This window comes from Pelophylax lessonae, assembly GCF_965119305.1.
Source record: "Pelophylax lessonae genome assembly, chromosome: 1".
Classification (NCBI taxonomy): Eukaryota; Metazoa; Chordata; class Amphibia; order Anura; family Ranidae; genus Pelophylax; species Pelophylax lessonae.
The window spans coordinates 436,306,076-436,326,626 of record NC_138768.1 but is presented as its reverse complement, the minus strand read 5'-3'; the positions used below and the strand labels follow the sequence as shown (position 1 = coordinate 436,326,626).

General features: G+C 41.6%; 1 protein-coding gene across 1 annotated transcript in view; it reads left to right on the top strand.

Moving 5' to 3' along the window:
* ZCCHC7 (zinc finger CCHC-type containing 7) overlaps positions 1-20,551 on the top strand; it is a 391,569-nt gene that overhangs the window by 319,560 nt on the left and 51,458 nt on the right. The window lies entirely within an intron of this gene.

Genomic DNA, 20,551 nt, shown 5'->3' with positions numbered 1-20,551 from the left:
AGACAAGACCCATAGTGCAGTGTAATCTGTTATGATTTAAATGCATTTTAATAATGCAGAGGCTTGTATAATTGAGAACGAATCTCTTGTATTTAGAAGTGGTCAACAGGTTTAGGCACTTTTTGTATGAATCTTATTTCTTTTATTAAGCCAGAATTCTGAAGGTTTATGTGACATGCATAACACCTTAGCAATGTGCTCATCCTATGGAAATAGTAAGCTATTTATTGAAAAATTCCAATGTAGAATATTGCATCTCCCTCTAACACAAGAAAGAAGACAATTCAGACATCCCAATCTGAGATTTTATCAATACCTACATTTGTTTTGATGTTGGCCTCTTGTAATTCATGCACAGCAGCACTTAGACTGAGATAAAAGGAACAGTACTGTAAGCCAATCAGGCTCTGCTGCATGTGCTGATATTTATCAGTTTGCTGTTGCCCTACAATGCCCCATTACAAGCTTGAGGCTGGGGGTGACAAAGCAGTATTGCTTAGCTGTGGAGGAGAAAAGTATGGTCAGCACTCTGTGCTGTTTAGTAGAGATGTGTAAATCTCAGGAAAGGCTGAACACAAATTTGGGGGTTTTTTTTAGGAGGTAAATAGGTCACAAATGTGTATTTAAAATTCAGCCTTTGAGTCTTTTAGAACACTCCCAAAATCAAAAACCTGTGTGACAGACAATGGAAGTAAAAGTTGGGTAAAAAGCAGTGTTTGGAATATTTTGTAATAAATCCCAGATGTATCACTAACTTGGGAAGCAATAATCAACCCTGGAGCAAGCATCTTCAAAAATGCAAGGTTTTTGCCACTGGATGTAGCAATGCTTTTGCCATTTAACAATTAATATGTTCCAAAGAGCATTGTTACCGAAGGACAGATTGTGGATTCTTTTTTTCTGTCTACATATGCCAAGAATATGGCAAGTCTGACTCTGCTGCAGAACATGGCTTCAGAGGATAGATAGTTCCCTTGTAGCAGCAACTTTATTTTTGGATTACTTTAATTATTAAGAGGATGTATTAATCACATGGGGGATGCATTGTTGTGTGGTTAAGGCCGGCCATACACTGTTCGAATCTCAGCCAGTTTAGTAGGAACCTGCCAAGATTCGAACCGTTAATGGGCAGGCTAAATGTACTGAGTTTTTAAAAAAATCAACTTGTGTACAACCAGCCTGCCAGAGTCTCTTACGATTATAATCACTGTATTCTCCCAGCATGGATGGCTTTCCCTGCCCACCCCCGTCACCGGAAGCAGACAATTGCTATTCCGCTGTCAGCACTGTCTGTGATGTTGGGGGAATCGTGCAAATTTCTTTCTGAAAGAAATTTGCACTGTGCATGGCCTCCCTAAGCATGTACAGAGTCTATGCAAATATGGCTCACCCAACTTGTACGTACACAGGTTATAGCAGGGGTCGGGAACCTTTTTGGCTGAGAGAGCCATGAACACCACATATTTTCAAATGTAATTCCATGAGAGCCATACACTATATTTCAGGGGTCGGGAACCTTTATTTAATATTCATATTCATGGGCCGCAGCTATACAGTGAGTAGATGGAGCCATGTGAAAGTGCCTGGAGTCCAGTTGGGAAGAGAGCAGAGCTGGCAGGTATGCAATGAGGCTGGAGTGGAGAAGCTCCTGCAGGCCTGCGGATGATGGAGTTGAGTATAGGCCCTGAGAAAATGGCGGCCGGCCACTGAAGGCCTCAGAAGTGGATGTGAAAGGCAGCTCCCCCGGGTGTCAAAGGGGGAAGGAGATCGTGTCTGTTGGGGCACAGGGAGCGGCTAGGAGGTCTCCTTACCGGGCGGTGATTGCCAAGGCCCTCAGATGAACAGCACACGAGCCGGCGGCGGTACCAGGAGTAGGCTGCGGAGTCCGTAGCGCGGTAATTTGGTCACCCAGAGACAAGCTGAGGGTAGCGGTGGGTAGCCCACAAAGTGTACCGTCGATAGTTGCAGAAATCTCCTTGGCACCGGCACAGTTATGTGGATGGCACTGGATTGAGTGGTAGACGTGGCAGAGCTCTGGGACTACACGTCCAGCGCGGCTCACGTCCAGAAACGCCCCCTTTATTAAAGATTTGTCTGCGAGCCAGATGCAGCCATCAAAAGAGCCACGTCTGGCTCGCGAGCCATAGGTTCCCTACCCCTGGGTTATAGGTACAAGTTTTTAAATAAATTAACAAGTTTTTACACCAAGCTGCTTTTTATTACGTGTATTTCAAAAAATGAAGGAAAGATATATTTTCCCCTAACTTGATGACTAGTGTGCAGTACATTATTTAACCACTTAAAGCAGGTATCCCTCTGTAAAATAAACAAATACTGCGGGATCTGTACAGGGATCCCGCAATATCGTCCATCGGCTTCGGGTGCAGGCATCCGCTTTGCCAGTAAGTGAAACTTCAGGCTTCACAGCCAGTTTCCTACTGCATACGTGGGAGTAGTGCTGCTCTTTCTGAATGGTCCCGCCCTCTTCTGGGACAAACACAGGTCCCAGAAGGAGGGGGAGGAGGAGGGGCTAGATAGGTCATAGATCGTCGATCTTACCCGGAAGCGGGAGCGGGTACCTGTAAAAACCAGGTAGCCGCTCCCCCCCCCCCCCCCCCAAAAGTCCGAATGTGGCAGTGGAGGGGGGAGAGTACGAATAAGCAGAGCTTCCCCTTGTATAAAAAGCATGTTCAGGAGAGGTCACTAAACACTAGACTTGTTTAAGCACATTTAAACGTTGATGCATTCCAATGGCCAGAATAAGTTATTCTGGCCAATGGAATACACTATTGCTAAACTAATGCTTGACGCACCTTAATGTGTGTGCAATACACAGATTTAGGCATGTTTTTTAGGCAACTTTTCTCCTGCCAAAAAGTTCTGGTGTTCTGAGGAGAAAAGCGAACGCCCTATGTGCATGAGTCCTTAATTATAAGGAGTGGAAGTTTGAACCAAGTCATGTTTCCCATACCAAGTAATCCCTTCCTCCCATATTGATTAGGCCTTTTACCTATAAAGCGTGTATGTGCTGTGTGTTTATGTATGTATGTATTCTACCGTAAAGTAGCCTGTACCTTCTCCACTGGCATGCCAGCTTGGCTGGCTTTTTATTTCTCCTGGCTGAGCCTACAGGCAGCAATGTACTGTGTATTTGTGGCCGTTTCATTAAACTTCAAGTGGAATTAAACCTAAAAAAACTGACCAGTAGGATTTTTATGTCAGAAGAGACCTTGTTGGTCTCTTCTGTCATAAACCCTTCTCCCTGCTTATCAGCCCTTATGTACACTAAGCCACGCATGTGCAGGTCTGACATCATCACAGCCTGACCTATCATGTGGCAAAAGGTTTAACACACGGATGAAAGCACCCTTGACATCCGAGAGCGCTGGAGGTATCGGCTTGGCAGGAAAATCTGATATTATGTCCGAATGTGCTGTGCATGCTAGTACATTATAGCATAAAACTCCTGGAGGCCTTTTTTTTTTTTTTTTTTACTTTTATGCGGAGGTTAAATTCCTCTTTAAAGGATATTTTGCCTATATGCAAGACTGCAGAAAGGTGGCTTGTTTATTAGACTTCTGGCTTTTAGCAGTGGAGGAGGTTGCTGGTTCATCTGGAGTCTAACGTCGTAGATGTATATGAAATAAAGGAGGGGCAGTTAGTCTCAACTAGTAAAATACAGTTGTCCTTTACAAAGATGGTCTAAATGACAATTTGTAGAACTAGGAATTTATAGTAAGGAATGCAGTTAGATAGATTTGAACACAGAGAATGGGTTTTATAACAGTTTTTTTGTTCAATTAGTCCTCCTTATCCAGCACTCTTTGGTGCACAACTTTATTATGAAACTGGGGAACATCATGGCAGATTCATTTTTTCTTTTCAGGTTCACGTCACACCAGCAATTTTCTCTAAAATATACTCACTGATATCACCTTTTAGTTTCCCTATGAAGGGAACCTTCTAAATGTTTAAAGGATAACTCCAGTCAAAACCTAACTAACACTAAACCTGCTCTGTGCAACATTCCAAGACTATTCTATCTAACCCTGTAAAGCAAAAATCACCGTACTTGCCTTTTCTACGCCCGATCTGGTCCGGTCTCCAGCGACGAAAGCTCTGTGCAGGAGAGGACCGACAGCAGCTGTGAAATGAATGGGAAGTGATGTCACCCATGGACTTACTATGGGGCTTTAGTTGTCAAATGCCTCTCCTGCACACTCCTCCACGCTGAAGCCATCGCTGAAATTGTTCGACAATTTTGAAATGCAGCACAGATTGGCGAACCTCTGCACATCTTTACTTCTGAGACACTCTGACTCTTTAAGGAGCTTCTTTTTAACCCAATCATGTTACTGATGTGTTGCCAATTAACCAAATTAGTTGCAAAATATTTTTCCAGCTCTTCCTTGTTAGTACCACTTACTTTGCCAGCTTTTTGTTGCCCTGTCCCAACTTTTTTTTGGGAGCCACGAGGGCAGCCTGAAGGATTCATCTGTACTCAAAACCTTTTTTTTTTTTTTTTTACTGGACTTGGCCATTGGTACAGAATCCAGGCGTCCTCCTTTAAACTCATATTAGCAACCGTTTGTCCTAAGCCTGGTCTTGATGTATCCCCTATGGCCACACGGCACCCCCCTTTTTCTCTTGCACCTTGCAGGTGGCATTTTTGGTGATACCAAAAGGTTTCTGGCAACTATAACAGTGGTCTTCAAGTCCCCTGAAGAAGCCCCAAGTGGCGAAACATGTCAGAAACAGAAATTACAAATTTTTTTTCTTAAAATTGTAAATTTTTTCTGTTTAAACAATTTATATATTATATTTTCTGTTGTGAATAAAATATGGGTTTGAGAGATTTTCAAATCATTGCATTCTGTTTTTATGTAGATTTTTACACATTGTCCCAAATGTTTTGGAATTGGGGTTGTACTTTAGAACCGCTTCTAATTCTATATTTCATATCTGCCTGCTTTAAAGTTCAGCTTTAAATTGAAGCACAGGTGAACTTTAAAGTCAAAATCTTCGTTCTTTGTGTGAAAACATTGTGCAAGTACTTCTGACTGTGCGTGTTCAGCTTTTCAGCATTCATTTGCATATTCTTTTTAACCAAATCACACCCTTTTTTTTACCACCACCTCACTATGTAACAGAGCTGTTAATGTATATTTTACAAAAGAAGGATAAAAATACATTACGGCTTGTAGATGTCATCTTGTGTCACCTTTGAAGGATATACGTATTTGTAATTATTCATGTTGAAATGATCTGTGTTTAATTAATAAACTTGATCATGCACAGTAAAAAGCCTGGGCTTGGTAACCAACTGCAAATGTGAGTCTCTTATGATAAGGGCCAGTTCAAGGTCACAGGGGAAGCTGCCCAGAGCATCCATTTGCATATAATATTGCCAGCAGACACACTATGCCGAGGCAGTCTGCCTGTCTGATCTTCTCGTCTTTGTCATGGAGATTCCTGGTAGTGAAGGCCAGTTTCCCAGATAATGATTAAGTGTTTTAATAGCATTCATTCCTTCTGGACTAACTACTCAAGCAGAAAAAAGGGTTATGTAAAAATCACATTTAAGAAAAAATGATCTGTAATCTTTGCATCAGCAGCATTTTGAGGAGACATTAGGACTTAAATCCTTGGTGTGGTAGGCTCATGCTTTATCTTTTGATATTTCCTGAGTTTACTGATGCATGAACAGTTTCCAGCAACAAAAGCAGATGGGATGGGCCCTTTAAAGGTAATGCTATCTACTAGGCTGTTACTTTCTATATATTTATAGTCAAGTAATCTTGGGGATATCTCCCAGCAAATATACATTACTTAAATTTGACAAAGAAGAGCAGGCGAACTTTATGCAGTATCATCCTTTGTACCAAATGCTTTTCAATTCATTACCGGGATTATTTTCAACAAGACGTTAAATGTATTTTATAGAGCATAAGAGTTTTGCAGCACTAGCTTCATTTCAGTCTAAAAAGCATGTATAGGCAGGCTTTTTATGTTCATTTTTCTGCTTGTTTTGTGGAGGGCATCTTTTTTTTCCCCTAAGATTGGCTATAGGTGGGCATGTTTTCATTGATAAGAACTGGAGATTTAGGATCTAATAACCTTTGTTGAGAGATCTGTACCTCTAAACTCAGAGATCCTAACCTAGACAGACCGCCCCATTATATTATATGAGATCCAGTCTTCCATATGTATGAAAGTCTGAGAATTCTCCATTGACATGGTAATTATGTATATTTTTTTGCCATTAGTTACTGGTCCACATCTAGTAAGGATATAGGCCTCTAGCTTGAACAAAGAACATGATTCTTCACTGTTTTTGATGTAAAAGTTTTGTGGGCCTGCTGTAAAAAAAGAGGGGTGTGGCATATTGTTGGTGATCAAAGTATTCAGCGCATTTAAAAGGTGTGGACTAAGGCTGGAGAAAAAATATTTATGGTACTGGGTAATAAAGCAGCAAGGGCTTTGCCTGGTTGCATTGGGGATAGAGCCATTTGTAATTATGCTTTGGAAAAGGGTATTTCAGAGGCCTTCATGGAGGAAATGTCAAGCATGGTTAACTTGCTATTAGTAAAAAAGGATTGTATAATGGGGTGGTCTGTCTAGGGATAAGTTGTAGAGTTGGGATATTAGTTGAGCAGTTTGGTTATCATGCTCTCATAGTGAGTTCTTCCTGATCTTTGATGCTATAAATAGCATTTGAGGAAGAAGATTCCTTAAGGAATCTGGCAAGGAATTTACCACTTTGTTCGTAAAAGAATTTTGTGAGTAGGATTGCTTTGCATTGCATAACTGACTCTAGGAGTTTAAATTTGTGGCAGGCTTGTGCTAAATCTTTGTTGGCTGACATACAGTTGTGTTCAAAATTATTCAACCCCCAATGAAATTGATTGTTTTGGCCAGTTTGACATTGATTTTGATCATTCAGTCATCCTGCTTACAATTAAATCAAAGAGGCACATGTAGGTCAGACAAATATAACATAACATTTATAATGAAATAACCACAAATGTCTTTTCTGTGCTCAAATCATTATCAGTTTTATTCAACCCCCAAGTGACATTCAATCTTAGTACTTAGTACAACATCCTTTTACAGTTATAACAGCTTTTAAATGTGAAGCATAGCTTGACACAAGTGTCTTGCAGCGATCTACGGGTATCTTCGCCCATTCGTCATGGGCAAAAGCCTCCAGTTCAGTCACATTCTTAGGCTTGTGCACTGCAACTGCTTTCTTTAAGTCCCACCAGAGGTTCTCAATCGGATTTAGGTCTGGTGACTATGATGGCCACTCCAAAATGTTCCAGCCTTTAATCTGCAACCATGCTCTAGTGGACTTGGAGGTATGCTTGGGATCATTGTCCTGTTAAAAGGTCCAACGCCTCCCAAACCTCAGGTTTGTGATGGACTGCATCACATTGTCATCCAATATCTCCTGGTACTGAAGAGAATTCATGGTACCTTGCACACGCTGAAGCTTCCCTGTGCCTGCAGAAGCAAAACAGCCCCAAAGCACGATTGACCCCCCGCCATGCTTCACAGTAGGCAAGGTGTTCTTTTCTTCATAGGCCTTGTTCTTCCTCCAAACATATAGTTGAGCCATGGGCCCAAACAGTTCTAATTTTGTTTCATCAGTCCACAGAACACTATCCCAAAACTTCTGTGGTTTGTCCACATGACTTTTGGCATACTGCAGTCGACTCTTCTTATTCTTTGGAGACAGCAAGGGGGTGCGCCTGGGAGTTCTGGCATGGAGGCCTTCATTACGCAGTGTGCGCCGTATTGTCTGAGCAGAAACTTCAGTACCCACATCTGACAAATCTTTTCTCAGTTCCTCAGCAGTCACATGGGGACTTTTCTCCACTCTACGCTTCAGGTAGCGCATAGCAGTTGAAGTCAGCATCTTCTTTCTGCCATGACCAGGTAGCGTTTCAACAGTGCCCTTTGCCTTGAATTTGCGAATGATGCTTCCTATGGTGTCTCTTGGTATGTTTAACATCTTTGCAATCTTCTTATAGCCATTGCCCTTCCTGTGAAGAGTAATCACCTCTTATCTTGTCTTTCTGGACCATTCTCTTGACATCACCATGTTTGTAACCACATCAGTAAATGTCTAGAAGGAGCTGAGTATCAGTCATTTTAAAGCTGCCTAATTGGTGCTCATTAGGCTTTATTGCTGCTCCCTAACATCCACAGGTGTTTTCAATACCTGATTGAAAACACTTCAATGAACCTCTGTTCTTCAGAGTGGTAGTCTTTAAGGGGTTGAATAATTGTCAATGAGGAATTCACAAAAGAAACATTTACTACTGTATTACAAAACCAATTGATGATGTAATTTTAGTTGCATATGGTTCTTTAAGAAGTCCTTGTAGGATTTCATTCTGAATACAATTACAAATGTACACTAACTTCCCTAAAACCCTTTACAGCATTGGGGGTTGAATACTTTTGAACACAACCGTATCTAGAGATTGTTTATGGCTAGAATGCTGTTTTGAAATGTGAGTTACAAAATTGCCAATCATAGCCTGTTGCCCCTTTTTAGCATAGAACCTAGTGCTGTTAATTTGCTCTTAATTTTGCATTTATGAGCTTCCCATAGACTCAAAGATAAAATCTCTTTAGAGATATTTAATGAAGTTCTTGATAAATATTAAAGTTAGGCATTATGGTGGTGTTTAAGTGCCAGTTCCAAAATGTAAAGGTTGCCTGATATAAGTTTAAAGTGAAAGAAACAGGAGCGTGATCAGAGAAGGCCTTTTCATTTTCTACATGGGTCCCTTTATCTGGGTTGAGTTGAGAGATAAAGTACTCAATTCTTGTGTATTTGTCATGAGGGATTGAGACATAAGTGAAATCCTTGCCACAGGGGTTTAATAGATAGTTTAAAGTTTGTAGTGTTGACTTTATTCCTTTGATGGCCAGGTATAGAATTAAAGACTATTAAATGGTTTAGAGCAACATTCAGATCACCTCCCAAGATTTTCATACCAGACTTGAAGTCTCGCAAATAGTTGTTTCAAATTGGGACTATATACCAAATAGGTAGCACCCTTCTGGATCTTTTAGTTCTCATTCCGGGATAAAAGTCTGTTTACTAATTTGAATGGCCACAACCTTTAGTTTTATGTGAGAGATTTGATTTGTTAAAACATTGGGTAAAATGAGGTATAACTTCTAGAGTTATGAAGGAGGACATTTACAGTAAGAGGGGTATAAACTTCAAAACCTATGGGAGTCTCACTCGCCCCAGGAGGAAGGATGAGTTGGAGGTGGTAGGAAAGGTTTGCCTGGAAGGAGAGAATAAATGGTAATATGGGTTAAAAGTTGTAAGAAGATAAGATGAGTGAAAAGTGGGATAGTACAGTGAATCCGGAAAGAATTCCCAGTGCTTCACTTTTTCCACATTTTGTTATATTACAGCTTTATTCCAAAATGGATTAAATTCATTATTTTCCTCAAAATTCTACAAAAAATACCCCATAATGACAATGCGAAAAGAAGTTTGTTAGAAATCTTTGCAAATTTATTGAAAATAAAAAACGAAAAAATCACATGTACATAAGTATTCGCAGCCCTTGCCCAATACTTTGTTGAAGCACCTTTTGCATCAAATAAAGCCTCAAGACTTTTTGAGTTTGATGCTACAAGCTTGGCACACCTATTTTTGGGCAGTTTCTCCCATTCTTCTTTGCAGGACCTCACACGCTCCATCAGGTTGGATGGGGAGTGTCGGTGCACAGCCATTTTCAGCTCTCCACAGAGATATTCATTCGGGTTCAAGTGTGGGCTCTGGCTGGGACACTCAATGACATTCACAGAGTTGCCCTGTAGCTACTCCTTTGTTATCTTGACTGTGTGCTTAGGGTCATTGTCCTGTTAGAAGATGAACCTCCGCCCCAGTCTGAGGTCCAGAGGGCTCTAGAGCAGGTTTTCGTCAAGGATGTCTCTGTACATTGCTGCATTCATCTTTCCCTCAATCCTGACTAGCCTCCCAGTTCCTGCCACTGAAAAACATCCCCACAACATAATGCTGCCACCGCCATGCTTCATTGTAGGGATGATATTGGCCAGGTGATGAGCCATGCCTGGTTTCCTCCAAACATGACGCTTGCCATTCAGGCCAAAAAGTTCAGTCTTTGTTTCATCAGATCAGAGAATTCTTCAGGTGCCTTTTGGCAAACTCCAAGGGGGCAGTTTTGTGCCTTTTACTGAGGAGTGGCTTCCGTCTGGTTACTCTACCATACAGGCCTGATTGGTGGAGTGCTGCAGAGATGCTTTTTCTTCTGGAAGGCTCTCCTCTCGCCATAGAGAAATGCTGGAACTCTGTCAGAGTGACCATTGGGTTCTTGGTCATCTCCCTGACCCTTTTATCCCAAACACTTCGTTTGGCAGGGCGGCCCACTCTAGCAAGAGTCCTGGTGGTTCCAAACTTCCCCCATTTATGGGTTATGGAGGCCATTGTGCTCATCGGGACCTTCAATGCTGCAGATATTTTTCTGTACCGTTCCCCAGATCTTTGCCTCCATACAATCCTGTCTCTGTGGTCTACAAACAATTCCTTGGACTTCATGGTCTGGTTCTAGCTCTGAAAACCCGTTAACTGTTGGACCTTGTATAGACAGGTGTGACTCCAATCAAGTTGTAGAAACATCTCAATGATCAGTGGAATCAGGATGTACCTGAGCTAAATTTTGAGTGTCATTGTGGTTTTAGCGCAGTAATATTGTGATTTAATTCTACAATTTGCATAAAATAAATCAGGGCGAAAAAGCAGCCAACACAAGTCCCAAATAAATTAGGATCCAATAAAATGTAATAGAAATGTGGCGCTAATCAAATAAAATGATCTCATATATTGTCCATATATAAGGAAATATCACAGTCCATAAGTGTTCAATATGCACACAAGTGAAAGAGTCCGCAAGCCCAGAGAACCACCACCAGGGAGCTGTTCACACTGTCTCTTACCAGAGCTGAATGACTTCCATCACAGAAGTCATAAAAGGCACAACATATCACTTTATGGCAAGGTCCTCCTCTCCCTCCACAGGAATGGCATACGGTCCCCTTTAACACCACCAGTAAGCTCAAAAGATATAAAGAGCACTCCACATAGTGTAATAAGGTCTGGTTGTTTTATTAGCGCAAAAAACTAAAAACACACTTACAGGATAGCAGGTCAAATACAGTGTCTTGATATTCCTCTCTCAATGGTCGGTTATCGCCATAGCAAACCAAAAAAATGGCCACCGCGTCTCCTCCACGTGTGGCGTGCGTCGCCGTAAGCTCCACCCGACGCATTTCGTCATAGGCTGTCGTCGTCAAAGGGTGTGGTCTTACGGCGGCGACGCTATATATAGCATTCGAAGCTGGGCGGAGACGTCTATGCAAACCGGTACCCGGAAGCAATCTGAATGCGTTCCAAAGGCCGGAAGCGGTTTGAATATAGACAAATAGTATTTCTACTGCGAGACCCGTACTCCCCACATACTTAAAAGGGAACCACAGCAATCCTGCCAGTATACATAAATGTATGGGGTATTGTTTTTACAAGCCTTCATGCTTTACCCATATACACTATTATATCGATCAATCAGTAAGCCACACTAATGGAGAGCGGCTCCATCTAGTGGTCACAAACCATACCACCAGAGAGGCACAAGACACAGTTCAAAATTTTAAATACACAGATAAAAATTATTTTAATACAATAAATATCCATAAGATCATATAAAAACAGTAAAAACAGAGCCAAAATATTATAAACATTTAACCACTTTACGTCTGCTCACAGTAATACTACTGGGGCAGAGTGGCTCGTTATCGTCTGACGACGTAGTATTAACGTCGTCAGACACTCCCCCTTCTGGGCAGCGCTTGCGCGCCGCTGGAGGCTAGCTCCCGCTGTTTTCATTCACAGCGGGAGTCGGGCCAGGGGAGGAGCAGCGGCGATCGCCGCTGCTCTGCCCCGATCGCCGGGGATCTAGTGTGGAGATCCGCCCGCCTGTGTAAACACAAGCGGACGGATCTCCATAGTGACAGGGAGTGACAGATCGGACTGTTCAGCATAGCTGGACATCCGATCTGTCCATGACTCACTCAGTCACCTCCCCCCCTACACGTCAGTAAGCACCAGGCATACATTAACCCCTCCCTCTCCAATAAAATTAACCCCTTCCCTGCCAGTGTCATTTTTACAGTAACAGTGCATATATATAGCACTGATTACTGCAGTAATGTCACTGGTACCCCCAAAAGTGTCAAAAATGTCAGTCAAGGGTCCGATCTGTCCGCCGCAATGTCGCAGTCCCACAAAAAAAATCGCAGATCGCCGCCATTACGCGTTAAAAAAAACCCACCAAAAATGACAGAAATCTTTCCCTTTGTTAGTAAACGCAATAACTTTTGCGCAAACCAATCAAAATATGCTTATTGAGATTTTTTTTACCAAACATAGGTAGCAGAAAACAAATTGGCCAAAAATTTTTAAAAAAATTGGTTTTTACATCTTTTTTGGGGGGAATTTCATATAAAAAAATGTTAAAAATATTATTTTTTCAAAATAAACCCTATTTTTTTGTTTATAGCGCAAAAAGTAAAAATCGCACAGGTGATCAAATACTACCAAAAGAAAGCTCTGTTTGTGGGAAAAAAAGGACGTAAATTTAGTTTGGGTACAGCGTCGCACGACCGCGCAATTGTTAGTTGAAGTCGCACAGCGCCGAATCGCAAAAAGTGGCCTGGACGGAAGACGGCAAAATCCTCCGGTGGTAAAGTGGTTAAAGGATGAATAAAAATATATAGAGGGATCAAATTGCATGGAACAGGATATCACCAACCCCAACACATAGCTGCCTAAGAACAGGCAGCCATATGTTGGATGTTCTATGAATTGTTGATGAATGCATTCAAGTCCCATTCAATGTTTAACCCTAGAGGGGTATAGGACTTTAATCTATAAATCCAACTAGTCTCTAGTCTGGATACTCCTCAGGTAAAATTACTTCCCCTCCAATTGCCAGAAAATCTATCTATTTTTCCAAAAATAACATCCACTCAGGATTCCTCTGGTGGTATTGGTCATAATGCCGCGAGACGCTATGCTTAGGGAATCCCTTGACTATACAAATAAGACAAGCTCAAAACAAGTAAACTATGGGAAAAAGGCACCACGTCCCAAGTAATGCATAGAAGAGGGAGATGGAAGGGGCGTGTGTAGGGGACTTTTTAAATGGGTGCCATCATGAAACAATATGTATTGGAGACATATAGTATAAAATGGTATTATTTTATTGAAAGAACCAACAGTAATAAAATAAACTGTATTTCGGCAAGGAAATCAGTATTACAGCAAGAGTTTAAAAACATAAAGATTACAAGCCATATCGTAATTGCATATATACAGTATATTGTGTTCTACACAGGGGTCTTTGTAGGAATTTACAGACCCATTACCAGCCAGAAGAATACCCTGGTTAGCATCTGTGTGAAGATGGATGATGCCCAAAACTGTAGCCCGACATGTTTCACGGCGGGAGCCGCTTCTTCAGGGGCAGTTGAGGGTTTACACAAGCATCAATACAATTACTAGAAAGAGAAAAATAGTATGAATACAATGTGCATCAAGATATATACATACATATATAAATCGTTTTCACATACATAGTACCAAAATACATTACAAGTTAGTTGGTCATGAGGGAGGGTCTAATTTTATACCGCACCTGAAGGATAAGCAGTTGACTGAACGACAAGCCTGGTTTCTGGACTGCAAGGTAGGTGTGCCCCCCCCCCCCCCCCTGGGGCGAGCACGGGAACCGACCACAGCACAGGCGGCTATGGAGCACAGTGGGGTCAAACCATATACAGATCTAGAAAAAATTTATGGAATTAAAGGATAATGGGTAATACTTTCCCAGTAGGGATTGTTTAGATAAAAATATTAGTTATATGTGGATTTAGGATCAGTAGACCGACCACTGTCTGGTACAAATAATATTGGAGAACCTTACCCAAATACTTGGAGTAATTTCTTCGAAGCAGAGACCGGGGTGATATAGACCAAATCCCCAAACGGAGGAACCCAATGGTCCAAAGCACGGCCAGACAAAAAGGAGCCAATATGGCGTCTCCCGTGGCTAAAAGGTAAATAAGAAGTGACCATCGATCAATATTTAAGTTGCGCATAATGAGTAAATGAAAATATGGTCAATTGGGGTAGCTATGCATTTGTATGGGTAATAAATAGGCAAATATGCATTAGTGGTGAATAAGTCTCTGTCAATCAGAGGGAGACATAGTCCTAATAGATGTATATTACAGAGCATAGGTACATAGTAAGTCACTCATGCCGATCAAAAAGTAGCCAGCAACAAAGGTCACTAAGACCGGCGGCGTATCACATACAGAGAAGATTCATTTGTGTGTAAAGGGGAGCAATTAACATACCTGGTGCTAATGGTGGTAGCGTTTCCCGTCCCTGCCGTGCAGTGAGGGACGCTAGATCCAGCCGCTTTATGGGGGAAGTTCCACCTCGGCAACGTCAGCCGCGCCATGACGTCACGACGCCGCTCGAGGCTGGCGCCGTGAGTGCGCGCGCACATGAAGCGCGCATGCGCACTGTCCAAAAGGGTCCGATCACATCCTCAATGAAGACGGACCGCACCATATTGGGCACACCAACCCGCCCCAAAGGGGAGGAGCTGGGAAACGGCTTCACATGCTCGCCCCGGGGGAGATTCAACCCGAAGCTATCCAGGTGCCAGCTGACAGAGGCAGCAGGTCAAACTGTCAGGCAGAGAAATGCAACCTAATAGATGGTCAGACACTCAAGACCCCATGACCAACTGTACATATATAATTGATACGCATTTATTGACAATAAATCCAAAATATGTTACAACAAAAAATTATAAATCAGAATACATATTATTGCGTATAGAAAATATTACAATTAAAGAGATTATGACTTGAGACAATTGTCTCAGACATGGAATAGTGGGAGCCAAATTGGATATCCCAAATCTCCATGTGTTAAATATATTATAATAATGGATAAATGGAAGTCTGGACAGGAAAACACAAAAGACGAATACATACAAAACATAAGAAAAAAGGGGGGATAAGGAGGTAGGAGAGGGGCGGAAAGAGGCGGGGGGAGGACAGAAGGGGAGAGGGGGAGAGGGGAGGAACAGGAAAGGGAAAAATGGGTAGGGAAAAGGAGGGTAGAGGTTACCAGTAGGCACAGATGTATCATAGGAAGGGTTTATAAGAATGGGCCTCATTCAAACCAGGTGAAATAACAGCATTAAGTCTTTCTATCCAAATGGTCTCTCGCTGTAAGATTCGACGATCCCAGTCTCCCCCCCTCGGGTCCGGGGGAATAATCTCCAGGACCCTGAAGGAGACACAGGAATTGTCGAATCTATGGTGTAAGCCAATATGGTGCGTGACAGGGGTGAGGATCTTGCCTCCACCCGAGTAGTAGACATGATCTCCTATTCTTTGGCCAAACTGTCTAATAGTTTTTCCGACATAAAATGCCGAACATTGACAGTTCATCAGATAAATCACGCGTGTAGTGCAGTCAGCCCGCCCACGGAGTTTGTGTTTCTCGCCACTAGGCAGATGGGTGACCGGACCCTCCCTGACCCAAGGACAACGGGAACAACTACCACATTGGTATGTTCCCGGAGTGTCAGGGGGATACAGGGGCCCATCTGTATAGTGGCTTTTGATTAGAAGGTCTCTTAAAGAGGTAGCTCTCCTGAAAACCAATTCAGGATGTGGTTTTATATATTTCGATAATGTTTGTTCTTCAGCTAAGAGGTGCCAGTGTTTTTGGACAATGGAGTGTTATTGTTGTGTATTATCGGAAAATTGAGTAATTAGTCTCACCGTTTGTGTGGGAGTGACATCTTTCTTCCTATGTAGTAAATAATTTCTTTGAAGTGTCTTACTAATTTTCTTATGTTTTGTATGTATTCCTCTTTTGTGTTTTCCTGTCCAGCCTTCCATTTATCCATTATTATAATATATTTAACACATGGAGATTTGGGATATCCAATTTGGCTCCCACTATTCCATGTCTGAGACAATTGTCTCAAGTCATAATCTCTTTAATTGTAATATTTTCTATACGCAATAATATGTATTCTGATTTATAATTTTTTGTTGTAACATATTTTGGATTTATTGTCAATAAATGCGTATCAATTATATATGTACAGTTGGTCATGGGGTCTTGAGTGTCTGAACGTCTATTAGGTTGCATTTCTCTGCCTGACAGTTTGACCTGCTGCCTCTGTCAGCTGGCACCTGGATAGCTTTGGGTTGAATCTCCCCCGGGGCGAGCATGTGATGCCGTGTCCCAGCTCCTCCCCTTTGGGGCGGGTTGGTGTGCCCAATATGGTGCGGTCCGATCTTAGTGACCTTTGTTGCTGGCTACTTTTTGATCGGCATGAGTGACTTACTATGTACCTATGCTCTGTAATATACATCTATTAGGACTATGCCTCCCTCTGATTGACAGAGACTTATTCACCACTAATGCATATTTGCCTATTTATTACCCATACAAATGCATAGCTACCCCAATTGATTATATTTTCATTTACTCATTATGCGCAACTTAAATATTGATCGATGGTCACTTCTTATTTACCTTTTACCCACGGGAGACGCCATATTGGCTCCTTTTTGTCTGGCCGTGCTTTGGACCATTGGGTTCCTCTGTTTGGGCATTTGGTCTATATCACTCCGGTCTCTGCCTCTAAGAAATTACTCCAAGTATTTGGGTAAGGTTCTCCAATATTATTTGTACCAGACAGTGGTCGGTCTACTGATCCTAAATCCACATATAACTAATATTTTTATCTAAACAATCCCTACTGGGAAAGTATTACCCATTATCCTTTAATTCCATACATTTTTTCTAGATCTGTATATGGTTTGACCCCACTGTGCTCCATAGCCACCTGTGCTGTGGTCGGTTCCCGTGCTCGCCCCGGGGGGGGGGGGGAACACCTACCTTGCAGTCCAGAAACCAGGCTTGTCGTTCAGTCAACTGCTTATCCTTCAGGTGCGGTATAAAATTAGACCCTCCCTCATGACCAACTAACTTGTAATGTATTTTGGTACTATGTATGTGAAAACGATTTATATATGTATGTATATATCTTGATGCACATTGTATTCATACTATTTTTCTCTTACTAGTAATTGTATTGATGCTTGTGTAAACCCTCAACTGCCCCTGAAGAAGCGGCTCCCACCGCGAAACATGTCGGGCTACAGTTTTGGGCATCATCCATCTTCACACAGATGCCAACCAGGGTATTCTTCTGTCTGGTAATGGGTCTGTAAATTCCTACAAAGACCCCTGTGTAGAACACAATATACTGTATATATGCAATTACGATATGGCTTGTAATCTTTATGTTTTTAAACTCTTGCTGTAATACTGATTTCCTTGCCGAAATACAGTTTACATTTTATTACTGTTGGTTCTTTCAATAAAATTATACCTTTTATACTATATGTCTCCAATACATATTGTTTCATGATGGCACCCATTTAAAAAGTCCCCTACACACGCCCCTTCCATTTCCCTCTTCAATCCCTTGACTATGTTGGCCACATGCTCCTTGAGCCTAACATGTAACTCTCTAATTGTACGACCAACATAGTCAAGGCCACAGGGACACCTAATCAAATAGACCACAAATAAAAGGCTTGACGTCATATTCCTGTCCTGTAGACCCCGGCTTAAATGAACTAACTCTTCTATGTTTCTTAGTATTGATTTTGCAAATTGCACACCTTCTGCACAGATAAAATCCTCCATGCTCTTGAAAAAAAGAGAGTTTCTTAGGTGGATCCCTCACATTGGGGGACCGTAAAAAACTTTCCAAAGGTCTTTGATAACGCCCTTGTATGCAGGCGAAACTCGTCAACGCACTTCTGGTCCTGGCAAACCAACGACGTCACTTCCTGGAGTCTGTGGAACACATGCTGGCTGTGTTCCTGGAAGGATTGTGATTTTACCATCTCTCTCATACATGCATGCTTTTTATCATAATCTTGTAAGTATTCTATGAAGCAGATAATAAAATATACATATACGGGTTTCACTATGTTGGTCCATCCTTTCTTTTGAACCTGTGGTTCTACCATAAGGCTCATTTGACCTCCTATGAAGGTCTATTAGTCCTGCTGCCTAGAGCAACATTTTTACGGTGGTTCTTTGGAAGGAGTCCTGTCCTGGGGATTTACTATAAGGCTCATTTGACCTTCCATGAAGGTCCATCAGTTCTGGTGAGTGGATTCCCGAAGGGACTTGAGCACCTTTGCACTATTTGGAGCTCCATTGCACTTTAAATCGGCAACACTTCAAGCACCTTTTTTGCACTTTTATTGGACGGCACCTTGATACTTTATATTATAAATTTGTATAGCTTTATTGTACTTTTTATCAGTATTTGCACATGATATTCTAGTATTTTTGCAATTGTCTATTAATTTGCACAAATTATTGTTTTTTGCACTTTTATTGGACAGCACCTTGATACTTTGGGCCTAATTCACTATAAGTTTGGAGTAGAGCTGCTCACTTCTCCAGAAATAACTCCAGCCTAAACTTATTAGCATCCTAATTAGGTAAGTGGCTGGAGTTAAACCTTCAACTAGGTGCTTTAGTGAATTCGGAGTTGGAGTTAACTAAGACTGAATTCGGGTTTGGAGTTAACCAAAATCCCTTTGTGTTTTTCATAAAAGGAAATTTGTATATTCTGAATCACTATTACACAGCAATGTCATCTATTATGGTTTATTTTAATTTTAAGGTATAGTTATGTATCTTATGTGTTTTAACCTTTAGATTTACTAATAGCAGACTACACAGCTGTCTAATTAGCAATCTTCATTCTTTATTCATCTGAAACTTTCAGGCATATCTGATTGTATTCAGCACTTTGGTGTAGTGGGCTATGCTCATAGACAAAGATTGCTAGGTCATGAGTTCAAGGCCCAACCATGATAACACCCTGTGTGCTCAGTTGTGTCGTCATTTTTTTTGGCCACATAGTAATACATTGGCTACATCACCTAAAACTGCATGTCAATGGCCATGTATATTCAAGAAACAGACATGCATATGTGCAGGGTGCAATTATGCATTTGCCAAGTTTCAGTATTTATTTACAGTTGTCTAAAATTTAAGGAGGTGATGGCACACTTGGGATTTGAACTCATGCTCTCAGTGTTTATAGACAGGAACACTAACCACCAAACCATTGAGCTGAGCATGATTACCCATGGAATATTTATTCCCATGTTTCAATAGTTAACCACTTCCTTACAGGGCAGTTACACCCCCTTCCTGCCTAGGCCAATTTGCAGCTTTTTATACTGTTGCATTTTGAATGACAATTGCACGGTCATGCAACCCTGTACCAAACACAAATGTATGACATTATTTTCACACAAATATTGCTTACTTTTGGTGGTATTTGATCACTGCAAGGTTTTTTTTTTATTGGCAAAAAGAAGACCTAAATGTTTGACCCCTAAAAAAAATGTGTTTTTGTTTATGTAATAAAATTTGGTAAATCAATATGTTTTTGGTTGCACTGACGAGCATTGATGAGGCTGCGCTGGCAGGCACTGATGAGACACTAATATGCAGCACTGATGGACACTGATAGGCAGCATTGATGGGCATTGATAGGTGGCACTGGTGGGCAGCACTGATAGATGGTAATGATGGGCAGCACTGATGAGGAGGGCACTAAAAGGTTCCCTGAGCACTGACTGGCATCAATGGTGGCATGGGTAGGCATCCCTGGTGGCCATGGGTCAGCAATCCCTGATGGCTCTAGTGGCATCCCCAAGGGTCTGCACTGGTAATCAATGCTCTGATTACAAGCACAGACCCCCCCCCCCCATACACACACACACACACACACACACTCTTTGCATATGAATGCCATTTCTTCACAGCTGAAAGTGGCCCTCACCATGATTAGCCAGTTGATTGTGACCACGTGCTGGAATGTGTGCAAGCCAATTTGGTGTCATTTCTGGTCTAGGGCGAACACCAATGTGCCATTTGCAATTTATTGTAAAGAGATTTTGCTTTATTTTAAAAATGGCGCACACAGACAACTAAAATGTATTGGAAATGTTTTACCTAGGCCAGTGATGGTAACCCTTAACCCCCCTAGATGTTTTTGCCCTACATTTCCCATAATGCTCATCTACTCTGCAGTGTAGGTGAGCATCGTGGGAAATGTTACAAAACACCTGTGTTGCCAAGGTTCATCATCACTGACCTAAGCCAAGTAAAAAGTTGAGTGAGCGCTGTAGCAATCTTTTATTTAGTAATCATTTTTAGTGATTTTTTATTAAATGTTTTGGTTACATTCATCCACAGAGGCTGAATGGACATTTTGTATTATTCCTTAATTTATATATATTTTTAGCTAAATATATACATACACACTTTAATAATTTCTTACAACTTAGCCCCCCC